This window comes from Dendropsophus ebraccatus, chromosome 2 (genome assembly GCF_027789765.1).
Source record: "Dendropsophus ebraccatus isolate aDenEbr1 chromosome 2, aDenEbr1.pat, whole genome shotgun sequence".
NCBI classification, from domain to species: domain Eukaryota; kingdom Metazoa; phylum Chordata; class Amphibia; order Anura; family Hylidae; genus Dendropsophus; species Dendropsophus ebraccatus.
Window position 1 is genome coordinate 99,474,894 of NC_091455.1, and position 27,641 is coordinate 99,502,534.

The window sequence follows — 27,641 nt, forward strand, 5'->3', positions numbered from 1 at the left end:
TTGTCACACCTCACTAGGTTTAGTTTGATAATTGATAAAGCATATGCTTAAATATGACAGTCAGGAAGAGCTACAGGGGACTGTAAATTACATTCTATATGGAGGATTGCAGCATTTTCAGAGTCCTGCACAGATCACATAGGGTCCCAGACAAATAAAATGATGGCGCTCTCACCTTGTGCCCAAAGGAGCAGCTCATCCTGGCACAGGTAAAGATCAGTACAGGACATGTAGTATTACACTGTACTGAGGGGGCACTATTAGACAGGCACTTCTGTAATATTGGGGTTTTACCAGTAAAATGATCACAGGTGTCAAACTGAGGCCCTCCAGCTGCTACAAAACTACAACTCCCATCGTGCCTAGACAGCCAAAGCTTTGCAGCAGCTGGAGGGCCAGAGTTTGACACCCCTGGTCTAGATAGTCATATGTGCTGCACATCTGGACTGTCTGTAGCATTGTATGTTGAGTCTGGTCTTGAGGTACAATGGTCCAAAGAGGAGCATTGTATGTTGAAAATATTTTTAAAAATTAAAAAATGCTGCAGAAACTGCAAGTGTACGTGTGAACGCACCCTAAGGTATTTTGTTTGTAAATAAAAAATGAGGTTCTTAGCAAACCATTTAATCAAATAGAATATTCTAACTTACCACATTAAGGTGAACCCCAGAGAGTTGGATCCTATACTAGCTAATGGCCCCTCTCAGGCTATACGTTTTGTAGACCTATAGTCCGAGATAGGCCGTTAGCTAGTATAGGATCCAAAGCTCTGGGGTTCAGCATAGTGTGGTGTGTTGGTACATTCTATTTGACTAAACGATTTGCTAAGAACCTCATTTTTTATAAAACAAAAAACCTTTAGAAAAGGATTTGATCGTATGTACGCTGGAAAGAGTATATGCAGTCCTGACACTTGCAGTTTGCTGCAGCATCTTTCTATTTTTGTCTTTATGTTAACCACAGCAGCGTGCAAACTGCATAGCGTGAACAAGTGTTAGTGAAGTGCTGGCTATTCGTTTGCTTTCATGTTGAAAATAATGTAACCGAACCATTTTAAGTTGAAGGACCACTGTATTTAAATACACGCTGTAGCTTAAAACTGCTGGCAAGCACACTCTAGGCTTTTTTCAACAAAAAACAGTAGTGGATTGAAAACACAGAAATTGTGCAAATCTTGTAATTCACATTCCAAATTGCTAACACTATCAGACAGCTGATCTTTCATATAGCCATCATATATTTTCAGTATCTTTCATATAGCCATCTGTGCTTATAAGATGTAAAAAAAAAAATGCATTTTGTTATCTGATACAGAGTCAAAGATGCTGTTCCAAGCTCCTGCCTAAAATGCTCCAAGTTAAATGTTCTCTTTAAAGGGGTTATCCAGCGCTACAAAAACATGGCCACTTTCCCCCTACTGTTGTCTCCAGTTCAGGTGCAGTTTGCAATTAAGCTTCATTTACTTCAATGGAACTGAGTTTCAAAACCCCACCCAAACTGGAGACAACAGTAGGGGGAAAGTGGCCATGTTTTTGTAGCACTGGATAACCCCTTTAACCCCTTAAGGTCAAAGCCTATTTTCGTTTTTGCGCTTTTGCTTATTCCATTTTAAGTTTAAAAGTCCATAGCGCTTGCATTTTTTCACCTAGAGACGTATATGAGCACTTATTTTTTGCGAAACCAATTGTACTTTGCAATGACAGGCATTATTTTTCCATAACATATGCTGCGAAACCGGAAAAAAATCATTTGTGCTGTCAAATTGAAAAAAAAAGGAATATGTTTTGATTTCGGGGAGTTTTGCATTTACGCCGTCCGTCCTATGGTAAAACTGACTTGTTATGCATGTTCCTCAAGTCGTTACGATTACTATGATATATAACATGTATAACTTATATTGTATCTGATGGCCTGTAAAAAATTCAAACCATTGTTAACAAATATACGTTCCTTAAAATTGCTCCATTCCCAGGCTTATAGCGCTTTTATCCTTTGGTCTATGGGGCTGTGTGAGGTGTCAGTTTTTGCGCCATGATGTGTTCTTTCTATCGGTACCTTGATTGCGCATATACGACTTTTTGATCGTTTTTTATTACATTTTTTCTGGATTTGATGCGACCAAAAATGCGCAATTTTGCACTTTGGAATTTTTTTGCGCTGACGTCGTTTACCGTGCGAGATCAGGAATGTGATTAATTAATAGCTCGGGCGATTACGCGCGCGGCGATACTGAATATGTTTATTTATTTATTTATTTATTTATATTTATAAAATGGGAAAAGGGGGGTGATTTGGACTTTTAATAGGGGAGGGGATTTTTTATTAATAAAAACACTTTTTTACTTTTTTTTTTTACTGTAACTAGAAGCCCCCCTGGGGGGCTTGTATATACATAGCACTGATCTCTCATAGAGATCAATGCTGTGTATATACACAGCAAAGATCGATTAGATCGGTCATAGATTACTATGGCCTGCTGCAGGCCATAGCAATCTACTGCCGAGCTGGGATCAGCGTCAATCCGACGCTGAGGCCCGGCACGGGCAGAAGAACGGATCTCCCCCCCGCGATCGCATCGCGGGGGGGGAGATCCGTCCCACTAGACACCAGGGACGTGCGGCGCAGTGCCTCTAAGTGCAGCTGTCAGGTTTGACAGCTGCACTTAGAGGCTTAATTAGCCGGCGCGGCAACGGGACCCGCGCCGGCTAACAGAGGCACTGCCCGGCTGCACGTGTCAGCCGGGATCAGCGCCGTTCAGAGCGCGGTCCCGGCGGGACCCCGCTCTGAACACCCCGAGCGGCACCATGACGTATCAGATACGTCATGGGTCGCTAAGGGGTTAAAGGGGTTATCCAGTGCTACAAAAACATGGCCACTTTCTTTCAGAGACAACACGACTCGTCTCCAGTTCAGGTGCGGTTTGTATAAGCTCCATTTACTTCAATGGAACTGAGCAGCAAAACCCCGTCCAAGCTGGAGACAAGAGTGGGGCTGTCTCCCCTACTGTTGTCTCCAGATTGGGTGGGGTTTTGAAACTCAGTTCCATTGAAGTAAATGGAGCTTAATTGCAAACCGCACCTGAACTGGAGACAACAGTAGGGGGAAAAGTGGCCATGTTTTTGTAGCGCTGGATAACCCCTTTAAAGGGACTGTACCATCAGGCCTGGGCTGAAGCACTGGAGGCGGGCTGACCCACGCCTAGTGGGAGGAAACCTCCGCCCTTCTATGACACTGCTCCATTAGAATCAATGGAGCTGTATCATAGAGGAACAGTGGTTTCCTCCCATTAGGGGTGGGTCAGCTCGACTCCAGTGCTTCAGCCCAGGCCTGATGGTACAGTCCCTTTAAGTCTCAAGTTGTGAGGCTTCAGCTTTCATAGATTGGACTTATATTTGGAGCATATGTGAAAGATACTCAAATAGACTGAAATCTGGGAAATTTAGAGGCAAAGTCAAGCAACTGAATACTGTCATGTTCGCCAAACCACTCCTGAACAATTTCTGCAGTGTGGCAGCCTGGCAGGGCATATTAGCTTCCTAAAAGAGGTCATTGTCATTAGGAAATAATGCTGCCATGAGGGGCATACCTGCTTCGTAATAATGTTAGATAAGTGGTGTATGTATTGCACATACACCCAGCAGTCCATGTGATCTAATGTCATTCATCAGACCAGGCCACATTCTTACATTGCTGCATGCTCCAGTGTTGATGTTCACATGCCCATTGTAGTTTTGGACACTGACTGGTCTATGGATACAAAGCATCATACACAGTAAGCTTTGATGTGCTGTGGGACTGATTTCTTACTGTAAATATGTTAGCATTTGGTTGCAATTTAGTCCAAAATACAGATTTTGGCATACCTTCCTTGCACCTCTCTGACAAAAAAGGCATAAGGGACATGAACTAAGATGCAGCACCATGTACCAAAATTGTGTGTATATATAATTTAAGAAATGAAAAGTCAATCAAATGCTTAAAGTGTCACTGTTAATTTAAAAATTTTTTTTTTTGCAGAAATACAGGCGATTTTAAGAAACTTTGTAATTGGGTTTATTAGACAAATATGCCATTATCTGCATGTAAAAAGCCTTTCCCCCCCCCCCTCCTCTCCTTTCTGCTGTCAGTGGTGACTGTCAGAGGAGAGGAGATGATGTTGCTGTAAATTAACTCTTTGTTGTCCTGTTTTGGCACCTCCTTTGCCTCTCTCCATAAAAGAACCATGAAGACAGGGGGGAGAGCTTCAAACTGCTTTTTCATAATAAAAAATTCATTTTTCGGCTAATAAACCCAATTACAAAGTTTCTTAAAATCACCTGTACTATTGATGTCTGCAAAAAAAAAAAAAAAAGTAACGACAGTGACACTTTAAGCCATTTTTCCTACTTCTAACACACCCTCTGCTGCCTAATAAATCCCAACCAGGAGCCAGTTAATTGTCATTTTGGCTCATTGAAGCATCTAATGCTGTGTTTACACGGAACGATTATTGTGCGAATTTGCACGATAACGATCGAATTTGAAAGATAATCGTACGTGTAACTGCTGCGAACGATCAAATGACAAATCGTTCATTTTGATCTTACAACATGTTCTAAAATCGTCGTTCGCAAAAAATTTGCATATCGTTCCGTGTAAACAGTCGTTCACCGATGTGCGAGATAGGCTTAAGCGATCACAAAACAAATTAGTCCGTACGATATATCGTACCGTCTAAACGCTGATCTTTATGAAAAAAAATCGTTACTCCGACATCGTTAATCGTACGATCGGGCGAATTATCGTTTTGTGTAAACGCAGCATAACCTGCTCAAATGTCCATATAGTGCACAGGGTGCTGAAAATTAAAGTAAGTTTCTAAACACCATCCTCTGTGCCATTTTCATTATACAGGGCTCCAGACTAAAAAATTTACCTGGGAGCCATTGGCTCCTAACCTGAAAAATTTAGGCGCCAAATAGAATATTTGGTCGCCAACATTTTAAACCATATAAAATTAATGTTATGTTAAATGGGACTTACTGTGTGCAGAGGCCACGGCAGCATCCTCCTCCTTTTAGATCCTTTCTTTTCTTAGTTTGAAAACGTTCAACATGGAAACTTGCAACTTGACAACCATATACAGTCTGACTCAGTACTTCAGCTTCACTTGGCTAGCCTTTTAATGAGGCTTACTCTTCTGAACTTGAACTTAAAGGGAACCTGTCGACCCCCGTGCCGGGGTGACAGGCTCCCAACCCCCCGTTAGAGCCCCCTATACTCACCTCATCGCGCCGGGTCCCGCTTCTGAAGATGGTCGGGTCACGGAGATCTCAGCCGCTGCAGCCTGGCGTGCGCTGAGAGATGAGTCCAATGCTCATAGAGAATGACGGGAGAGTCCAGCGCTCCGTCATTCTCTATGAGCGTTGGAATCATCTCTCAGTGTGCGCGTCGGGCTGCAGCGGCTGAGATCTCCGTGACCCGACCATCTTCAGAAGCGGGACCCGGCGCGATGAGGTGAGTATAGGGGGTTCTAACGGGGGGTTGGGAGCCTGTCACCCCGTCACCGGGGGTGACAGGTTCCCTTTAAAAGTTTGCAACAGTCTATACCTACTGAGCTAGACTTATGACTGCAGCCATAGTGACCCCCCACAAGATGTGTATATAAATAGATATATCTCTCACCTAGTGACTAATGCAAGTGACCCCCTACAATACAGACACTTGAGGGGCCCTGATAATAATAATTGTGCATATATCTATCTCCCAGTGTCTGCAGCCAGTTTGCCCTACACTTATAGATGGCCCCCTCCCCTTATAGATGACCCCCTCCTCCCCCCCATTATAGATGCCCCCTCTTCTCCCCCCCTTATAGATACCCCCTCCCCTTATAGATGGCCCCCTCTCCCCCCCTTGAAGATGGCCCCTCTTCTCCCCCCATTATAGATGCCCCCCCCTTTCCTCTATGCTAAGCAGTATTTAAAAAAAACAAACACAAACTCACCTGACAACCCGCTCCCCTGGCGATCCTCTTCTTCTTCAGGTGCTGTCCCCATATGATGCGCGGCTGCGGGGGTGTCCCGTCCTATCCCCGGCAGCGCGGCGCCTCAGTGAGCTCCCTGTACGCCGGGGCTGTGACTTCTGACACAGGAAGCGTCTCTGACGTGCACTTCCTGTGCCGGCCCCAGGCAGCTCACTGATGCGCCGCGCTGCCGGGGATAGGATGGGACACCCCCGGCAGCCGCGCATCAGCCGGGGGCCCGGACTTAAAGAGACAGCGCGCCGCCGCCGGGGCCAGTCGCAAATGGCGCCCAGATTAGTAAATCTGGGCGCCATTTGCAAAATGTCAGTCGCATTGGCGACCATTTTGGTCGCCATCTGGAGCCCTGTTATATGAGCAGTTTATTTACCATGCTTATTATGTGTTTCTGTGCACTGGGAGCAGAGCTACCACCCTCGGTGCACCGATCCCTTCCAGCTGGCCAGCCCCTTCTAATGAATATTGAGGTGGTGCTCTGCTAATATTAGGTAGGAAGACTGGCTAGCCAGTGCGGATTGGTGGTGGTCCTGCCCCAAGTGCACTTAAACACCTCATTAGCATATAAAAGACTACTAATTTAACCAAGGTGCAAAGGATGAAGGTAAGAAACTTACCTTCATCCTCAGTGCCTTGTGCACTATAGAGACATATCAGTAGGTTAGAGGCTTCTAACCTGCTGATAGTTTTCCTTAAGGGTGCGTTCACACCTACCGGATCCGCAGCGGATTTGACACTGCGAGTTAGCAGCGAAATACGCTGCGGATCCGGTACTGTGAATTTGAATGGGTCCCATACACGCAGCGGATCCGCTGCGTGTATGGGACCCAGCCCCTTTAACCCCCCCCGCACCGCCGGCCAAAAGCCTGCCCACCCGCAACCCCCTGTCCGCCCGCACTGCTGGCCGCCCTGAGCATACATTACCAGCTCGGTGCCGCGGCTGTGTGAAGCTTCGGGATCCCCTCGCTCCTCTTCAGCCAATCAGTGCACGGCAGCCCTGATTGGCTCAAGAGGAGCGAGGGGAGCCGGGAGCCTGAATCAAGCCGCGGCGATGAGCTGGTAATGTATGCTCGGGGCGGCTAGCGGTGCGGGCGGGGCTGCGGGTGGGCAGGCTTTCGGCCAGCGGAGCGGGGTTTAAAGGGGCCGGGTCCCATACATGCAGCGGATCCGCAGTACTGGATCCACAGCGGATTTGCACGCCTCTTAGTGAATCCTGACAGCCAAGCGGCCGAATCTGCGCACGGTATACGAAATCTACACCTGCTTCCAGCAGGTGTAGATTATGATCATGATTTATGCCTGCGATCATGATTTATGCCACGCCCCCCCACCTTATCACGCCCCCGCAAGCTCCGCCAGCCCACCCATTGGGCGAGCGGGGCGTACGGGAGGTGTACGCTTCATATATCCCCCCTGAATGTATTGCTAATAAATCACAATGATCAGGCTCCCCCCCCTACATGTTTCACTCTAAAGCAACAGCATCAGGAGAAACAGGCCTCTACATTACAAGCTTGGTACCATCTGTATACCTATTAGGGGAACTATTCATACTTACATTACAAGATTGCATGGAATGTATTGTCCTTGTAACCATTTTGCATCCACTGATTATCTTAAAAGGACTGACATAAAAGTTACGTTTTTAAAAGGGGGGTATTTTTCAACATAGGGGTACCCCGGGCCTAGTGCCTGTGGACTATGTAATCTATATTCACACTTTTGATTGATGTATGTCATGATCATCGCATGTGGGCAAAACTGCACCCGCGACGATAGCAACTCAGACCTGGTCCCCCCACAAAGGGATACTTCTGAGATGGAGAGCAGGTAAGATAGAGACAGTAATCTTCCCTAAGTGCATTTATACAGGTGGCAAAATGAAGCAGATACAGCAGATATACTCTATGGTACATTATTTCCTGCGTAATAGATTTACAGCTTATGATTGTCGCCGAGACAGTTAATGTCATAAATTAAAGCAAAAGTTGCAGATTATATTCTGGTGTTTTGGTGACGGGAGACAAGAGGCACTACAAGTCATGATTTAGTAATGAACACTTGGCAGCTTTATGGAGCGCAGCACTGGAGACTGTAAATAGTTACTGTGTGCTAATCTTTGCCTTGTATATAAACACATACATGTACTGCAAAGTGAGAAAACAGAGTGGACTGGTAAACCTTGGCCTTGTGTTACACTAAACACAGACACTAACATCTACAACAGTGCAGGAGAAGCAGGACTTTAATCATGTAAAAATCGGATAGTGCATAGATTAAATACTGTAAAGTGCATACAATGTTACAACCTGAAGGACGAACACTGAACCTGTGCTAGCCTCTTATTATATCAGTGGCCCAGAAGACTGCAAACAGCCATACCCATCAAGCAAACATCTTACAGTCCTGCCTTTATTACAGCTCTCTGCAAAATGGAGATCTTCAGCTGCTGCGACACTACAAGTCCTGGCAATCCAGTGTGCAGAGAACTGTATATAGTATTTTAGCACTTGTAACAAGTGCAGAACAAGTAATTGAGGTACTTTCTTTCTTCATTTCCAATCTGGGCAAAGCAGTGGCGGCAAATATGGCCACCTTTACCGCTCCCACAATCTGTAACCAAGCATTTTTTGTCCAGCGAAAATCTTTTTCTTTCAAATCAACTGGTGTCAAAGTTATATAGATTTGTAATTTACTTCTATAAAAAAAATCTCAAGTCTTCCCATACTTATTAGCTACTGTATGTCATGCAGGAAATGTTTTATTTTCAGTCTTACACAGTGCTCTCTGCTGAGATGTCAGCAGAGAGCACTGTGTCAGACTGAAAATAAAACATTTCCTGCATGACATACAGCAGCTAATAAGTATGGGAAGACTTGAAATTTTTTTAAATATAAGTAAATTACAAATCTATATAACTTTCCAATATAAGTTGATCTGAAAGAAAAAGATTTTTGCTAGAAAACCCCTTTAATGGTAAATCTGCCTATACAGTAGTCAATTCCTCTGCTCATAGAGGTGCATAACTAAGCAGGTTTACCATTCAGGAGTCTTTAAAAGCTGGGTGGTGCTCCTGTAGGAGCAGTAAGGAGGCCATTTTCACAAACTGATGACAAATTTTTTAAACAGTTTGTCATAAGACATCTTAAGGCCTAGGATTAGTTTTTTTTGTTTGTTTTTTTACTTTTGTTAATATTTCACATTATCTTGAGAAGGCTGATTTTTGCTAGAGGAAATAAAAACTGGATATATTCCACAACTCCCTATTTACTGTATATACTGAAGGGACATGTTAAGTGCTATCACCCAGCTCCACAGAAGCTCTTTTTTCCATCATCTAAAGAAATGTCTAAGTTATCAGATGATCCACAGATCATGTGAACTATTTCATGACTACAAGATGTAGCAGTCAGAGAAATAATACAAAATAACCCCTTTCCTATGCACTGATATGACACAAAGGAATTACCCTTTTCCTTAACACTGGAAACCATGTCCTCCTGTCCTAAATAATGTCACTATCCCATAGGGCTTCAGCCATCGGATGTGAGACTCTACCAGCCCCCACTTAGATCCAGTGCTGCTACCGCATTGCATAGTAGATTTCACAACCGGGCTGTGCAGTTGAAAGTTGCACTCATTGCCTGGAAACAGAAGGATGTTTCTCCATTACACTGTACAGTATTTCTGACCATAGTGGGGGCAACCACGCATCTGCTAGCCCAAAAGTGTCCAAGGTGCCCTTTAGTTGGGGGCTATTGCCATTGTGCATGCAGTGACCCATTAACCCTTCTAGAAAGTGTCTGTGAGGCGCGTGACATTGGTGCTACCAGTGCTGGGGACCCTCACATTCCTCCTGCTCTGGGCTGGAGGGCTGCACCTCAGTTTGCAGGTTGTGCTGACAGCTCACAGTGTAGTTTACCCCCAGGTTGTTATCCCAGAACTCTTGCCCATGGCTTGCTGTAAAGCATAAGGCAAAGTGTATGAGAGAGGTAGAGGGTGGGTAACACAGGTTAAAATGGAAGCGCTGAGTGCCAGGGGCAGTACTTTGTGGGGCAGAAGATGCGGGGCAGTCCAGGAAAGATAGCCACTCATTAAAGGTGTAGCGGACTTTCACCTGGGCATTGTCTCCAGGGTCCTTGACCAGGATGTGTCCATTTATGCCCCATGCAGAGGCAGCCACCTGCTCCAGGCACAGCCTCCTCTCCTCCAGCCTGGCCAGCAGCTCTGCAGGGATGGGGCACTCTGACACACACATGTCCTCCAGCACAGGCAGCTCTGCCACTGTAGGTGGGTAGCTCTGTAGCCGTGCCAGTACAGCCTGGGGCACCAGGGGCTCCTCAGAGGGCAGAAAGTGCTTGACACTGGCCAGGCAGAAGCCGAGGGAATCCGCGAACTGCACCCTCTTCTTCAGCTTACAGCAGCACAGGAGGGGGGAGTCGTCGTCCTCCACATCAGCCTCCGGGATGGAGTTCCAGGGCAGTGACCGTGCCCTCCTGCGGGGAGAGCCCTCCGTGCTCAGGGGCTCCGGGTAACTGGCATCAGGAAAGCGCAGCTTGGCATCTAGCTGGCTGCGCAGGGTCGGGGTCAGCCTCCTGTGCCCGTCATACGTGTGCCCCCGGACGGACGGCACTGCCCGCTCGGCCAGGTTCAGGGCGCTCAGTCTCCTCAGTAGTTGTGCAGGGTCCTGCTCCGATGGTCCGGGCACGGCTTTACCCTCAGGCGCTGCCTCCTGGCATTGCCCCCCGAGCTCTTCCCCTGCACCCTCCGGGGCTTCTCCCTCTCTCCACTCATAGTTGTTCACAGTGGCAGTCCAGTCGTGGAGCGGCCCCGGCAGCCGGGCAGCTTCCCCGCTCGCTGAGTTGTGAGGACTCGGCTCATACGCAGCAATGTTGTCCTCAGCGGGCAGCTCACCCAGCGGGCGCACACCCCGCGTCTCCATGTGGGACGTGTGTATCACGGTGCACGGGGGTGAGTGAGGGGAGCCCGCCATGTCCTGGACGTACCCGTTAGCGGCGCTCTATAGTGAGGCACAGCCAGCGCTTCCATCGCATCCCTCACACTCCCCACCCCCGGGTTATAGCGTCCGTGCCGAGCGGCATGCACCGAGGACTCCCAAACTTCCTCTCAGCAACAGGCAGGAAGCGTCCTCCTCCCTCAGGGACGGCCGCGGCTGGCGCCTCCCCGCTCACTGCTCTGCTGCTGCTAGGCGAAATAAAGTCTATTAGAACCGGAGCTGCTCATAGTTTATATTGTAAAGTGAGGCCCGAGCGGCCTCTATGGCAGTACCTGATAGTCCACTAGGGAGATGAGGTGTTGCCTATAGCAACCACACAGGCTCAGGCACTGCCACCTTCCTAATAAGAACATGGAGACCAGTACTATGTTTAGCGCCCTGACCTTCTCTTACAGGGTATTCTCATTTCATAAGACTATCCTCTATCCACAGAACAAGTGGACAAGTGGAGGTCTGACTGCTGGGACTCCCCACCTGTCACAGGAAAGCTGTCCCCATCTGCACCTAGTACTCCATTCACTTTCTATGTGGCTTCCATACATTTTAGAGCATTGGCAGAAATAATGGGGGGTCCCAGCAACTCCCACTGATCCACTGGTTTTCTCCAATCCAGTGTATGGGTGTTACATTTCTTAAATGAGGGTACCCCTTTAATCAATACAGGGCACACTTGGTGAGTGGAAATAGACGCTGTATATTTGCCCTTTGTTAGATTGATGAGTGCGGGGTCTTAGCACCCACACCCCAACAATGAAAGCTTCTGACATCACTATGACGTGTCAGAGGTTTGTTAAAGGTCAGGTGCCCTTTAACTCCCTTACTCCTCAGCCACTTTTGGCATTAAAGGAGAAGTCAAGGCTCAAACTTCTTTTTGAAAAGAGCCGGGGAGGAAATGGCTAAACATAACAACCTCCCAAACTCCAGCGCTGGGGTCTGCTGTCCTCCACTCTGGTTCATGGTTCCTCAGCGCTTTCTGGTCTGAGTGGGTACCTAGATCGTGACAACAAGGCGCGCAATGACCTGGGAAACACAGGAATTCCCCACATTCTCTGTTGATTTAGATTTTAAAAGTTATAGTGACAGTGACATTTTAATGGATTTCCATTCTTAAAGAAGTCTGGCCATTTTTAAAAACAGGCAGAGGCAAGTGGAAATGTAATAACCAGTCCTAACTTACCTCTACCGGTGCCTGCGATGAGCAGCTGGACTGGCTCTGTGACCACACCAGCAGGCACTCTCCTCCGAGTTGTTATGACGTCGGGGAAAAAAAGCTTGTCCCGGCTAATGGATAGCCCACGTAGGCAATCAGTGACTGGTGTGGCATCCCACCATAGTCACTGACTGGCTGAGTGGCCATTCCATCAGCCGGGTCGTGACGTGTGCAGCACCGGAGAACCCGGAGTGGCAGTCCAGGGCTAAAGAGGCCCTGGATCCCCCAAAACCCAGAGGCCAGACTTCTTTAATGTTATACGGAAGTAGTGCAAGGCCACAGAGGGAAATTCCTCTAATTTAGGCCAGTTTCAACAACCGTAATGTGACCTCATTTTATCATTGAATTTGCAGTTACAGTACCTGAAAATTTGTGTTTCACTTTGGTCCCAAAAAAATTCCAAGGATGTTGCTTTCTCGTAAAACAAGATATTTTATAGTCCTTGCTTGAGATAAAGAAATTTGATTTTGATCTTTTAGAGTGATGGGAGACAACAGTAAAATCACACACAGTAAAGTCAAATTAACTGTGTATAAACTCATATCATAGATCAAGTATTTTACCAAAAAGTAAATAATAAAGCTTTATAAATTAAAGAACAAAATCTTGAGCAAACTGCTGGAAAATGAGTCATAACTTTCTGTTATTTATCTGTCTGCCAGATTTAGCAAAACCTTTTATTTCTTTCTTTAGTAAAAAGCATTTCAAGGCCTAATACCACACAACTATATAAAAGTCTATGCCTGCCAAATGGCTCCTATTAGCTGACGTAGACAGCTTGCATTCAATATGCCAGGAAGCATAACATTAAACAGTCAATATAAATGGTTTAACTCTATAAAGAAGCTAGCCTACATGGTCACCAGATACAATGTTCAGAAGAACTTTATGGTGATTTGGGGTGCTGAGGAGCGCTTTCAGTTACATGCAGCAATATGATCGACAGAGCGAGGGGACATTGGCTAGCATGCACTGTCAGTCTTCGGGATATGCTGCTATTTGAAGCACAAATAAACAGACAACTGCTCTGATAACAACTGGCACTGCAGAAAGATTTATTCATAGACCTAATGCTGCGTTTACACGGAACGATAATTTGCCCCATCGTACGATTAACGATGTCGGAGTAATGTTTTTTTTTTTCATAACGATCAGCGTTTAGACGGTACGATATATCGTACGGAAAATTCGTTTTGCGATCGTTTTGCGATTGCTTAAGCCTATCTCGCACATAGGAAAAATCGGGGAACAACTGTTTACACAGAACGATATGCGAATTTTTTGCGAACGACGAACAACTATTTTAGAACATGTTGTAAGATCAAAATGAACGATTTCTCGTTCGTCGTTTGATTGTTCGCAGCGTTTACACGTACAATTATTGTTCAAATTCGATTGTTATAGTGCGAATACGCACGATAATCGTTCCGTGTAAACGCAGCATTAGGGCTGATGGTTGTGACCCACAGATTGCAGCCACTAGGGGCCTTTAAACATCCATCAGGTCACCTTTTTATGTACTGTGATTTATTAAAGGACTGTCCTCTCAGAAACTACAAATTCCAGCAAACTCTTTAAAATGACACTGTCACCCCCTTTTTGCATTTTGACTGCTCTCCACAGGTGTAAGGGTAAATGTTGCATCTTTCATTACTTATTTTATATTATACGTTATGGTACTTGTTCTGGTAAAAAGACGTTTTTATCACATGTGGATTGGTATATGTAGGCGAGGCCTCGCGGGCTATGCGCCACATCGCTCCGCCCCTAGCGCCACTTAGCCCTGCCCCATCCGTGACGTCATCGCTGCATAGGCCCCGCCCCCTCAGCAGCCATTGGAAGGGCCAGCCTAAAGCTCTAGGCCCCACCCCCCTAGATTGTCCCACATCAATGGCCGCTGAGGGGTCGGGGCCTATGCGGCAATGATCTCACGGATGGGGGTGGGGAGATGTGGTACATAGGTTGTGAGGCCCCGCCCACATATACCAATCCACAGGTGATAACGGGGATAAAAAGGTGATTAAACAGAACAAGCACCATGAGGTGTGATATAAAATAAGTAACGAAAGCTGTAACATTTACCCTTTACACTTGTGGAGAGCAGTCAAAATGCAAATAGTAGGTGACAGTGTCACTTCAAGCTTTTTAAATTTAAGGTATTTTTTAAATTTTAGTATTGTAGTTCAAATAAGCTCTTGTTATTTGTAAGGGACTTGTGAACACAGATTGGGTCAGCATGTAATTTCTCACTGGTTATTCATTGGTGGGCCCCCAAGATCAGTTCCATTGGTGGGCCTTAGGTACCCCAGTCTGGCACCGCCAGCACCTGCACCAGTGACCCTATTTCCTCACACATCCTTCAGTCTGTCCCTTGCTTTCACTTAAATTCAACCTTTCTCTTAACCCCTTAAAGTGTCACTGTCATTATAACTTTTAAAGTTTATACCAACAGTGTTGTGAAATAAAGCATGTTTGCAATGTACATGGATTATTATTATTATTATTTTTTTTTTTTTGCTATCATGCTTTAAAACAAAGCTATACTTACCAGGAATCCAGGTCCCGAAAGTGGGGGAAAGGGGCCAGACCGGTTATTTAAACACATTACAAAGTTATATAACTTTGTAATGTGTGTTAAATAAGCCAAAAACATTTTTTGTGGGAGTTGTCCTTTAAGAGCAGAAAAACTAATCTGGAATTGGATGGTCAAAGGCTATGAATATTTGAGGGCTATTCTGTGGAAGTTTCCAGACATAGGAAGCTACTCTCCCCTATATGCTTGGCTCTATTTCGTAGGCAGGTTCGCTGTGCTCTCATGTATCTCTTTACCCATCATGCACAAGTGCATCAGAAGCTGCTAAGGGACTAAATGACATTCTGGATCAAGGATCACCAAGGTCTTCAGTGGGCTTTCCAAGCGCTCAGCGCTCAGTCCATCAGACCCAGAATAGGGCACAGAGCCCTCCACTGCCTTCTTCCTCGGGGTTGTCAGTGTGGGCAGACCTGACAAAGGAAAAAAGATCCAGGCATACTACAACATTTCTTGGTGCATGCATCAGGAAGCTCTGTGTGCGCCGAAGGCTGTAATTTCCGGTACAAGCGAGCGAGTATTAGAGATGCCTGCTGTACCGGCCCCGGCGCGCACAGAGCTTCCCTTATAGATGGCTAACGGAGCCATCTATAAGGGGGATAACATGGGGGCCATCTATAAGGGGGCTAACAGGGTGGGTCATCTGTACGGGGGCTATCAGGAGGGCAATCCATAAGGGGGCTATCAGGGGGGCCATCTATAAGGGGGTAATACAGGGGGGCCATCTATAAAGGGGGTTTTAGGGGGGCATCTATAAGGGGGCTAACGGAGCCATCTATAAGGGGGATAACATGGGGGCCATCTTTAAGGGGGCTAACAGGGGGGGGCATGTATAAGGGGGATAAAACGGGGTACATCTATAAGGGGGATAACGGGGGGCATGAATAAGGGGGATAAAACAGGGGGGACATCTATAAGGGGATAACAGGTGGGCCATGTATAAGGGGGATAATACAGGGGGACATCTATAAAGGGGATCACATAGAGTCAGCCTACCCACTAAATGAGGGTGTAAAGGGGCCAATACAGATGTGCAGTTTGTAGAGAGATGAGGATGATGCTAGAGTGAGGAGCCTAATATGTTTGTCTGGCAGATCCTGTGGATTCGTGGCACAGAGAAGTTCTCATAATGGCCCAGGGCAGATGAAGAAGATGAAAAGGGAAGAATTCCGATCAGAGAAGACGCCCCCTGTGAGTCACCAGATGTAACTGCACTGTAATGTATATGGTGTATAGAACCTGTGGAGAGCTGCGTCCACCTCTGTATGACTGGATGAGTTGATAGTGATCTTTGTACAGAGAATGTTATTCAGTAGCATTAGTCAGTATATGGTGGTGTTATTTGTAACTTGTTATCTGGTACTGTATTTTATTGGTTTTAGTATACAGGATTTGGTCAGTAAGGGCCCTATTACACCAACAGATTATCTGACAGATTTTTTTTAAGCCAAAGCCAAGAATGGATTTGAGAAGAGTAGAAATCTCAGTCTTTCCTTTTTTACCTGTTCGCTCTGTATAGTCCATTCCTGACTCTTGCTCAAAAAAAATCTGTCAGATAATCTGTTGATGTAATAGGGCCCTAACAGTATGGCGGTAATATGTATCGTGATAATATTTCCTTCCTATATACTGGTATTATTGGTAATATCGGTCTTGATATATATCAGTAGCATCGTTTGGTCATTAGTAACTGCACTGTAATCACTTACATAGTGTGCAGAGCATGTGTACCATTGGTGTCTAACTGGTTCAGTGTCTGGCAGTCCCGTGGTCATTACAGTACACTAGTGGCATCATAATTAATCCAGATGCTGGGAGCTCCCAGGTCTAGTCCGCAGAACAGTGTGACAGTATGATGATTATATGGTAGGGGTAGATGTTTTTGTTCTATCCCCTATTAGTGATATTCTGGGGTCACTTCCCTACACCGAGCCCCCAGATCTATGTATTCTAATTTTCCACAAAGCATCCAGCGTATAATGCACCTAGGACCCAACAACAGCTGCAGGCACTACAACTCTCAGCATTTAATGACATACTGACAGTCTGCAGCCCTCGGGATATGCTGGCAGTTGTAGTACAGCAGTACAATCCTCTGATAACTGCCGCTGTAGACAGATATATTGCTGGACCCTCAGGGCCGATGGTTGTGACCCACAGATTGCAGCCACCAGGAGCCTCTGCACACAGTGATTTATTATAGGGTTGTCCTCTCAGAAACTACAACTCCCAGCATATCCTGAGAGCTGTATAAATGTAGGGTGTCTCACTGGTTCTATATTGGTGGGCCCTAAGGGTAATTTTCTCTGGTGGGCCCCAGGTACCCCAGTCCAACACTGTTTTGCACTACTGTTTGGGCTTGGTGTTTGGCCTTTGTGTTTGGGTGGGTAAGGCTGGGGTTCTCACGTCCAGGGGGGTAATTGTTTCTTTTTCTGTGTCTGATGCTTTTTTTTTTTTTTTTACCATGGTTTGACTGCTTACATGGAATGTCAAAGCTCTCAGATCCCCACAAAAGGTCCTGCATCACTGTGCTCCTTCAAGAAATGCATCTGGCAGAAGAGGATTTCTTCAGGATGAAGAAGCACAGGGTAGGAGCAGTGTATGGCTCTTCTTCTGTAGATCATAAGGCAGTAGTGTTGATCCTTCTTCACTTATCATTTGGGCATGGGTGTGTCAATCCTGGTCAGATGCAGAAGGTAGAATTTGTAAATTGCACCAAAAAACTCAGATGGAAGACCTACTGTTAGTAAAGGTGTACAACCCCCTCCGAGGCAAATACTCATTTTTTTTTCCTTGCAGTAATGTGCCATGTGCAAGACAGGAAGTCTAGTGGGGTTTCGCTGGTTCTACCTAGACATAGTGACTCCCGAAGTGGGTAAAATCAGTTGCTATCACGCATGTATGGAGGTTGTCTAATCCAGATGCTAAATTTACTAATTTCTCCTTTCCTCATAACTTGCGGTCCAGGATTGACTACCTCTTTACATCGAGTTCACTTCTTCCCCGGGTAGATTTTGTTAAAATAGAAGACCTGATAATTTCAGACCACACGCCGGTGCTATTGCACCTTCATGACAGGATCCCTAGAGGTACTCATTAAATATGGTGGTTCTCCCTAGGTCTGGCCAGGGACGAGAATCTTCAAAATATCATGAAAGGGTTAAGGTTAGAATATAAAAGGTGACAATCAGGAGCATGCTAATAATCCCCAACTATTTTGGAACACGGCAAAGGCAATCCTTAGGGGACGAATAATTGCGTATGTACATAGGCTTAAAGGGAATCTGTCAGCACCTATGGAGGAGGAATGGTGATGGCACTACACTGAACCAGGAAGCTACAGATGCTGTTGCTAGGAGGCCGGGGGACGGGCAACTTGAATATTCAATACAAGCTGGGAGGAGGTAGTGGTGAGGCGGGCCAAAGTGCGGCACGAAGCCATCACCACTCCCCTCCATAGGTGATGACAGATTCCCTTTAAGAAGAAAAGTGCAGAGTCTCTCTCCCCAGCTTTAAAGGCAAAATGGCAGACGGTCAGGGCAGAGTACAAAGAGTGGCTGGAATGCAGAGAAAATATTAACCGATCGCATTTTGAAGCTGCGCTTTTCTGTTATGGGAACAAGCTGGGGAGGCTTTCGGCAAGGCTCGCCAGAGGTCAGTATGTTCAACAATCTTTAAAAGATACGGCACGGGTGACACAACAGCATCCAGCCAAGATTAAAACAATACAGAAGGAATTTTACCAGACATTGACACAACGTGTAGCTATGTCAGAGAGGGATTGGTTGACAAGCTCTCTGTTACCGTCTATATCTGATGAGGATAGGGCCAAGTTAAATGCGGTGATTTCGCTTGAGGAGGTCGGCAAAACAATTAAGTGCCTTAAACCCAATAAAGCCCCATGTCCAGACGAATTTACGGAGGACTTTAAACTGCTATTGGATGAGGTTGGTCCGGTCCTCCAGTCTCTTTAAAATGCATTCCTACAAGGAAACCAGATTTCCCAGATTATGAATACAGCCTATATTAAAATGCTGCCTAAACCTGGCAAAGACTTAACGTCTCCAGGGTGTTACAGACAAATCTCCCTGATAAACATCGACTTGAAAATAGTCTCCAAAATTATGGACAAAATGGGGTTTAAATCAGTAGATTCGGGCCAGTGAACCTGCTGATATGCACCACCCGCTATTTACCTCCGGATACTTCATATTCCAGAGGGGTCCGGTAAGGCGGAATTTTCCGCTAATTGCTAATATGCTAATGAGCGGTCCCGGAGCATATATGCATAGCTAGGCCACTTGAAACTGGCTGCTTCCTGCACATGCACCATAGCAAGTGGTCTAGCTATGCATATATGAATATGCATAGTGGTGCGGGCTGGGAGGAGGCAGGCTAGGACGACTGAGCGGGTGCTCCGGGAGCATGGGGAACACCCCAAATGCTCCGGGACCGCTCATTAGCATATTAGCAATTAGCGGAGAACGCCGCTATACCGGACCTCTCTGGGATATAAAGTACAGCCCTGGAATCCGAAGGTAAATAGCGGGTGGCGCATAGGGATGGTCCGAACCGAGTTCGGTTCGGGTTCGTACGAACCCGAACCCTCGGTAATGATTCCCGCTGTCTGCCCGCTCCGTGGAGCGGGCGGATCCAGCGGGAGGACTGCCTGGAAAACTGGGATACAGCCATAGCCATAGGCTGTATCCCAGTTTTCCAGGCGTTCCTCCCGCTGTATCCGCCCGCTCCGTGAATCTGCTGCCGAGCGTTCGGGTTCATACGAACCCCAACCTCGGCAGGTTCGGACCATCCCTTGTGGCGCATATCAGCAGGTTCACTGGCCCCAACCCGCTGATAGTGCTGTTTTAAGGGTGGCGTTACACAAGACGACTTGCAGCGGAAATCTCGCTGCCAGTTTTGCAGCGAGATCCGCTACGAGTACTCATGAGTGAACATACTCGTCCGAGCTTGGTACTTGTTCGAGTATTAGGGTACTTGATGGCACTTGTTACTCGGATGAGCATCTTGCTATACTCAAGAAAATGCATCACCCGTTTTCTGTAAGTTTGAGTGCAATTTCTCAGCCAATCAACATGCAGGAGACTCTTTGGTACATCCTGCGATCACGTGAGACCCATACATGTCGATAGCAGCGATTGGTTAACCAGATCAGATGACTCTGTCATATAAAAAGTTGTGCCGGCGGCGCTCGGCTCACATGCATGCGTGAAGAGACTAGGGACAGAGCTGCTGCTTGTCAGGAGGAGCGTTAGGGAAGGAATTAGCGTTCCAGTAGAAAGGGATACTATATACAGAACCGAACAGCCCTTTAAAGGGCTTAAAATCTTTTTTTTTTTTTATTACTCCAGACTGCAGGCTGGGACTTGCAGTGCAGCTAACAGGATTTTAGCAGCACACTGTGGTGATCGGCTGCTGGCAGAAAGGGGACAGCTGGTGTTGCATACAGACCCCAAAGAAGTCCTCAGTACTACTATATTTTTTGTGGCTGCTGCTGTTGTACATTGTATTGCTGTGATTTGTAGTACAGCTGCATAAAAACTCACTGCTCATTGTCCTGTGTAACAGGTGGCATAGACCATATACCACCACTTACACACAGACTATACGACAACCTTCAAAAACTAGTGTGACCAGTATATTGTCTTATTTCTTTATTTCTCAGTGCAGCCATATACAAGCTCACTTCTAATTGCCCTGTGTAATAGGGTGGCATGGCATACAGTATATAGCAGCAGCAATTACCCACAGATTGTATTTGACAACCTCCAAAAACTAGTGTGACCAGTATATTTTCTTATTTCTTTATTTTTCAATGCAGCCATATACAATCTCACTGCAAATTTCCCTGTGTAAGAGGGTGGCATGGCATACAGTATATAGCAGCAGCAGCACTTACCCACAGATTGTATTTGACAACCTCCAAAAAAAGTGTGACCAGTATATTTTCTTATTTCTTTATTTCTCAGTGCAGCCATATACAAGCTCACTGCTAATTTCCCTGTGTAAGAGGGTGGCCTAACATACAGTATATAGCAGCACTTACCCACAGATTGTATTTGACAACCTTCAAAAACTAGTCTGACCAGTATATTTTCTTATTTCTTTAATTCTCAGTGCAGCTATATACAAGCTTACTGCTAATTGCCCTGTGTAAGAGGGTGGCATGGCATACAGTATATAGCAGCACTTACCCGCAGATTGTATTTGACAACCTTCAAAAACTAGTCTGACCAGTATATTTTCTTATTTCTTCAATTCTCAGTGCAGCCATATACAAGCTCACTGCTAATTGCCCTGTGTAAGAGGGTGGCATGGCATACAGTATATAGCAGCACTTACCCACAGATTGTATTTGTCAACCTCCAAAAACTAGTCTGACCAGTATATTTTCTTATTTCTTTAAATCTCAGTGCAGCCATATACAAGCTCACTGCTAATTGCCCTGTGTAAGAGGGTGGCATACACTATATAGCAGCACTTACACTTAGATTCTGAGGGGGAGGCAAGGTCAGACACAGGACCGTTTGGAAGAGGAAGAGGGGTGGGCAGAGGGAGAAGCAGGGCCAGAGCAAGTAGAACAGCAACTGTTTCACGGAGTCAAACTCCCGTGGCCAGGCCTAGATGTTCGCAAGTTTGGAGGTTCTTTAAAGAAACTGGGGATGACCGACGGACTGTAGTGTGCAACCTGTGCCACGCCAGGATCAGCAGGGGAGCCACTCCTACCAGCCTAACCACTACCAGCATGCGCAGGCATATGAGTGCTAAACACCCCACTCAGTGGAACCAAGGCTGTTCACTTACTGCAAGTACACCCACCCCTTTACCTCCACACCCTCCAGCAAGGTGTCCAAGCGCAGCGTTCAACTGTCCCTACAACAGACCTTTGAAGCGTGACTACACTGCCACTCAGCCACATGTACAAGCACTAAATGTGCACATAGGCAAACTGCTGAGCATGGGGATGCTGCCCTAGAGGCTTTTAGGAACCTTAAGGCGGTGGCTGCCCCTCGATACTCTACTGTGTCAGGCCTAATTTTTGGGAGGTACCATGTCTCCCTTATCTAAAGGCCGGTAAAAGCAACTTTATGGTCTTTTTTTTTAATCTTCAATTTTAATTTTTAAATCAAATCAACTTCAATTCAAATGCTATTTTGCAGGGCTGTCAGGTCATCTATTGTATCTCCAAGATATATGCCACCGTTCAAAGGAACAGACAGTGAAAATGGTGGATCCTAATTTAGCATCCTTGTGTTGTTCATTTCGAACCATACTATCTGTGGATGTCAACTTGCAGGTGTCCTCTGCCGTCCTTTCATTTTTTAGCTGTTTCAAAGGCAGTAAACAGCTATTGGTCAGTCTAGTAATTAAAAAAAATGTTATTAAGGGGGGGAGTAGGGGAGCAGTCAGCTTGTCAGGCATTGGCACCATTCAAAGGAACAGACAGTGAAAATGGTGGATCCTAATTTAGCATCCTTGTGTTGTCCATTTCAAACCATACTATCTGTGGATGTTAACTTGCGGGTGTTCTCTGTCGTCCTTTCATTTTTTAGCTATTTCAAAGGCAGTAGTCATCTACTGGTCAGTCTAGTAATTAAAAAAAAAGTTATTAAGGGGGGAGGAGGGGAGCAGTCAGCTTGACAGGCACTGGCACCGTTTGAAGGAACAGACAGGGAAAATGGTGGATCCTAATTTAGCATCCTTGTGTTGTCCATTTCGAACTATACTATCTGTGGGTGTCAACTTGCGGGTGTCCTCTGCCGTCCTTTAATTTTTTAGCTGTTTCAAAGGCAGTAGGCAACTACTGGTCAGTCTAGTAATTAAAAAAAAGACAAGTTATTAAGGGGGGAGGAGGGGAGCAGTCAGCTTGTCAGGCACTGTTTCAAAGGCAGTAGTCAGCTGCTTGTTAAAGGCCACTTTATGGCCTTTTTTTTAATCTTTAATTTAAATTTTCAAATCAACTACAATTTGACTAATAGTTGAATTCAAATTCGACTATTTTGCAGGGCTATGTGGTCATCTATTGTATCTCCGTGGTGTCAGGCTAAGTTATTGGGTGGTTCAAATGCTACCTCTGTTTTAGTGGTTCCCTGTGTTCTCACTGCCATGCTGTGTCAGGCTAAATTTTGGGGTGGTTCACGTGCCAACCCGGTGGAATTCCACCTTCCAGATGGTAGCCAGGGTTTACCAGCAACGCAGAGCCATTGTGGAATGCCAGATGTCAACCTTGGTAAGAAGCGGTAGTCAGGTCAGTTAGCTTCCTCAAATCTACAATGAGGAGTGGACGTGGATGTCTGCTGTCAGGTACTGGCCCCCTTTGAGGAGTCAACACAGATAGTCACCGGTGATGCTGCTATCATCAGCCTCACCATCCCGCTGCTGTGTCTGCTTCAAACCTCCCTGCTCAGCCTGAAGTCTAAGACTTTGCCTTCGTCTCAGGAGACGGGGAAGAACATCCGCAGCTAGATAGCCAGCCCACCCTCACCTCTGTTTCTCAGCATGAAGTAGAGGAGGAGGAAGAGGAGCATGCTCAATCCTTAGCTGTTGAGCGTGTATGGTCTGAAGAGGAGGAATTGGTGGAGGAGGAGGAAATTGTGAGTCAGCCTATTGAGGAGAGGGAATTCTTCCGTGTCAGGACCCTGGTGCACATGGCTGACTTTATGTTAGGCTGTCTTTCCTGTGACCCTCGAGTAAAATTATTTTTTTGACAACACCGATTACTGGGTGTTCACCCTCCTGGACCCTCGGTAAAAGCAGAACTTTTCCACTCTCATTCCTGCCGAGGAATGCAGTATGACAGTGAATCGATATCAACAGGCCCTGGTGCAGAAGCTGAAAATTTACTTCCCATCAGACACCACTAGCGCCACATGACGTAGCTCTGTGGGCCAAAAAGCTGGGGAGAGGAGGGGTGGAGCAGGCAGCTTGTCAAGGGGCAGGGAAACACTCCAAGGCCTTTGACATTTTCATGGCACCCCAGTAAGACTATGTCACCTGTCCCCAGTCTAGACAGAGTAGGGGGGGGCCTTCAGAAAGATGGTGAGGGAGTACCTTGCTGACCATACCAACGTATACAATCTGTGGGTAGCTGCAGCTATATAGTATATGCCACCCTCTTACACAGGGCAATTAGCAGTGAGCTTGGATGTGACTGCAGTAAGAAATGAAGAAATAAGAAAATATACTAGTCACACTAGTTTTTGGAGGTTGTCGTATAAAATCTGTGGGTAACTACAGCTATATAGTATATGCCACCCTCTTACACAGGGCAATTAGCAGTGAGCTTGGATGTGACTCACCACTTCTCCCCACTGCTGATTTGATTTTGAGTTTGACTTGGAGGTGCTGGGCTTCCCTGCCGCTAGCGTGTTGTCAGAGTAGGTCTTCAGTGCAGCTGGTGGTATCATCACTGATAAGCGCACCCGCCTGTCAACTGACAGCGCTGACAGGCTGATGTTTATAAAAATGAACAAAGCCTGGATTTCACCTGAATTCAACTGCTTACCCGGGGAAAGCAGCTGAACATGAGGATTCTTCGTATATCCTCTCCTCCTCCTCCTTCAATTCTCAGCCAACAGCCAATTCTTGTTCTGCCATGCTGTGTCTGGCATAATTATTGGGAGGCTCACCTGCTACCGCTTCTACCTGGGTCACTCTGTCCTCACCGCCATGCTGTGTTTGGCATAATTGTTGGGAGGCTCACCTGCTACCGCTTCTACCTGGGTCACTCTGTCCTCACTGCCATGCTGTGTCAGGCATAATTGTTGGGAGGCTCACTTGCTACCTCACTTTTATTGGTTCTTTGTGTCCTCACTGCCATGCTGTGTCTGGCATAATTTTTGGGAGGCTCACTTGCTACCTTACTTTTAATGGTTCTCTGTGTCCTCACTGCCATGCTGTGTCTGGCATAATTGTTGGGAGGCTCACTTGCTACCTCACTTTTAATAGTTCTCTGTGTGCTCACCACCATGCTGTGTCTGGCATAATTGTTGGGAGGCTCACTTGCTACCTCACTTTTAATGGTTCTCTGTGTCCTCACCGCCATGCTGTGTCTGGCATAATTGTTGGGAGGCTCACCTACTACCGCTTCTACCTTGGTCACTCTGTCCTCACTGCCATGCTGTATCGGGCATAATTTTTGGGAGGCTCACTTGCTACCTCACTTTTAGTGGTTCTCTGTGTCCTCACTGCCATGCTGTGTCAGGCCTAATTTTTGAGAGGTTCGATGCCTGCCTCATCTAAAGGCCGGTAAAGGCCACTTAATGGTGTTTTTTTTTTTAATGTTCAATTTAAATTTTCAAAGCACACCGCAGACATTCACTCCCTAGCTTCTTCTCTCAACTTCTGGGGCCTCAGGGTACACCACCATTGAAACCACAGCAGTGTGAACAGGTGGAGAGAACATACAAACTTCATACAGATGTTGTCCTTGGTGGGATTTGAATCCAGGACCCCAGCACTGCAAGGTTACAGTGCTAACCACTGAGCCACTCAAATTCAAACTGAAATTCAAACAAATTCAAACTCAAACTAAACTCAGCAGTGGGGAGAAGTGGTGAGTCACATGATACAGGGAAAATTACCCCTACTGGTAAAGTAGTCAGGGGATGTCATTACCCAGCCCAGGTCAGTCTAGTAACTTAAAAAGACAAGTTATTAAGAGGGGAGGAGTTAAGGAGTCAGCTTGTCAGCACTATTTTCTTGAGGTTGAACACCAGGCTGTTGCCCCAAATTTGGCGTAATGGTGTGATTAGGCAGCCTCAGAGGTATCCATGCATGCTGCCCCTGCTGTTTCCTGTCCATTTCCTTGGTGCCAGGCTAAGATTTTGGGTGGTTCATATGCTACCTCTGTTTTAATGGTTCCCTGTGTTCTCACTGCCATGCTGTGTCAGTCTGAATTTTGGGGTGGTTCATATGCTACCTGTGTTTTAATGGTTCCCTGTGTTTTCACCGCCATGCTGTGTCAGGCTAAGTTTTTGGGTGGTTCATATGCTACCTCAGTTTTAGTGGTTCCTTGTGTTCTCACCGCCATGCTCTGACAAGCTACATTTTGGGGTGGTTCATATGCAACCTCTGTTTTAATGGTTCCCTGTGTGATCACTGCCATACTGTTGCCCATAATTTGGCGTAATGGTGCGATTAGGCAGCCTCAGAGGCATCCATGCATGCTGCCTCTGCTGTTTCCTTACCATTTCCCTGGTGTTTCCATCATTTTTTGAGCAAAAATGCTCTAGTTTCCCATTGACTTCAATGGGGTTCGTTACTTGAAATGAGCACCCAAGTATTGGGAAATATTCGCCTCAAGTAACGAGCACCCGAGAATTTTAGTACTCTCTCATCACTAGCTATGAGGTAAGGTGCTGACAGGTCCCTGTGAATACCCTCTGAAAGACCGCTGTGAGTATGTAATTCAGCCGTCCCCTTAACCCCTTCATCGGCTCCCAATGTCTGTATACATTACCTGTCTCCTTGCTGCACGGGGTCCCGGCTTCCTGCTCTGCCGCCCAGCCAATCAGTATGTTACCCAGCTGCAGTTAAAGTATTGGGCAAGGGCTGCATGGACATTGCTATCAATGTCTGTGCCGCCCTTGCTAAATTATTATCATGCTGTGTAATAGGCCCAGTAAACCAGCGCTGATCTAGCAGATCGGCACTCGTTTACAAGATTGATTGGGCCTTCATCAGCCTGTGTAATAGTACCCTTAGTCACCAAGGGGTTAATATTTTACTTGCATGATCATTTAAAAAATATTGTAGACAATATTAAAAGCCACTGGGATGACTTCTGTAAAGCTTTGTGGTTTTTGAAATCTGAAAGCATGGTTAGAATGCGAAACTCTGTGCCAAATATGTCTTATCATCTGATATTGGATAAAACGTTATACCACAATTATTTTACAGTCATCTTCTAATTCTGTTTTCTTGTTTTGTTTCTGTAAGGGTATAAACCCACACACCGTATATGCAGCGTATTTACTGCTGCGATACGCAGCAAACTCGCAGCAAACTCGCAGCAGATTAGATCTAAATAACTGAACACAGCATCAAATCTGTACCAACAAATCTGCTGCGTATTTGTTGCATATCTGCTGCGTATACGGTGTGTGGGTTTATACCCTAAAACATAATTGTATGAACAGGTATTAGGGTATGTTCACACTGACTAAAACAGGCAGAATTCTGCCGCGGAATACCCCCTGTCTCAGTGTGCCTTAGCCTGTCTATGGGAGAGCGCGCGCTCCTCCGCAGCCTCCGCTCTCTGCTCAAAGAAGTGACATATCTCTTCTTTGAGCGGAGAGCGGCGGCAGCGGAGGAGCGCACCCTCTCATTCACTCACATTGGGACACTGAACACGGCGGAGAGATCCGCCGCGGAATTCCGATGTATTTGCTCAGTGTAAACATAACCTGAAGCAGGGATTTTGAGTATGTCATAATTTTTTTTTGCATATTCTCCAACTCCAAGCTGTTTAAACCCTTCTCCTGTCCCACATTCTGGCCTTAGTCCCCCCCCCCCCCCATTTTTCAATGATTCAATGATTGCCTCTCAAGTTGCGTAGCCTTTCTATTTTTTCCATTGACATAGCCATATGAGGGCTTATATTTTGCGGCACAAGTTGTACTTTTTACTGGTACCAATTTGGAATATTAACAAAATATTTTATTATTCAGGCCGTTATGGATGTGTCGATACCTAATATGTATATTTGTTTTTATTTTTTTATGTTTTTATAGAAGAAGGGAAAGGAAAGAAGTACTGTTTTTTTTATAGGGGATGGGGGAATGTATTT

General features: G+C 46.0%; 1 protein-coding gene across 2 annotated transcripts in view; it reads left to right on the top strand.

The window, feature by feature from the left end:
• The first annotated feature begins 15,936 nt into the window (after positions 1 to 15,936).
• LOC138784587 (mas-related G-protein coupled receptor member D-like) overlaps positions 15,937 to 27,641 on the top strand; it is a 101,298-nt gene continuing 89,593 nt past the window's right edge. The window contains exons 1-2 of one of the 2 annotated variants that reach the window (XM_069960204.1): positions 15,937 to 16,024; positions 17,329 to 17,421. The gene's annotated coding sequence lies outside the window, so the exon portion shown is untranslated. Of the gene's footprint in view, positions 16,025 to 17,304; positions 17,422 to 27,641 lie in introns of those variants that run through there. The other variant, XM_069960199.1, reaches the window with a different exon arrangement.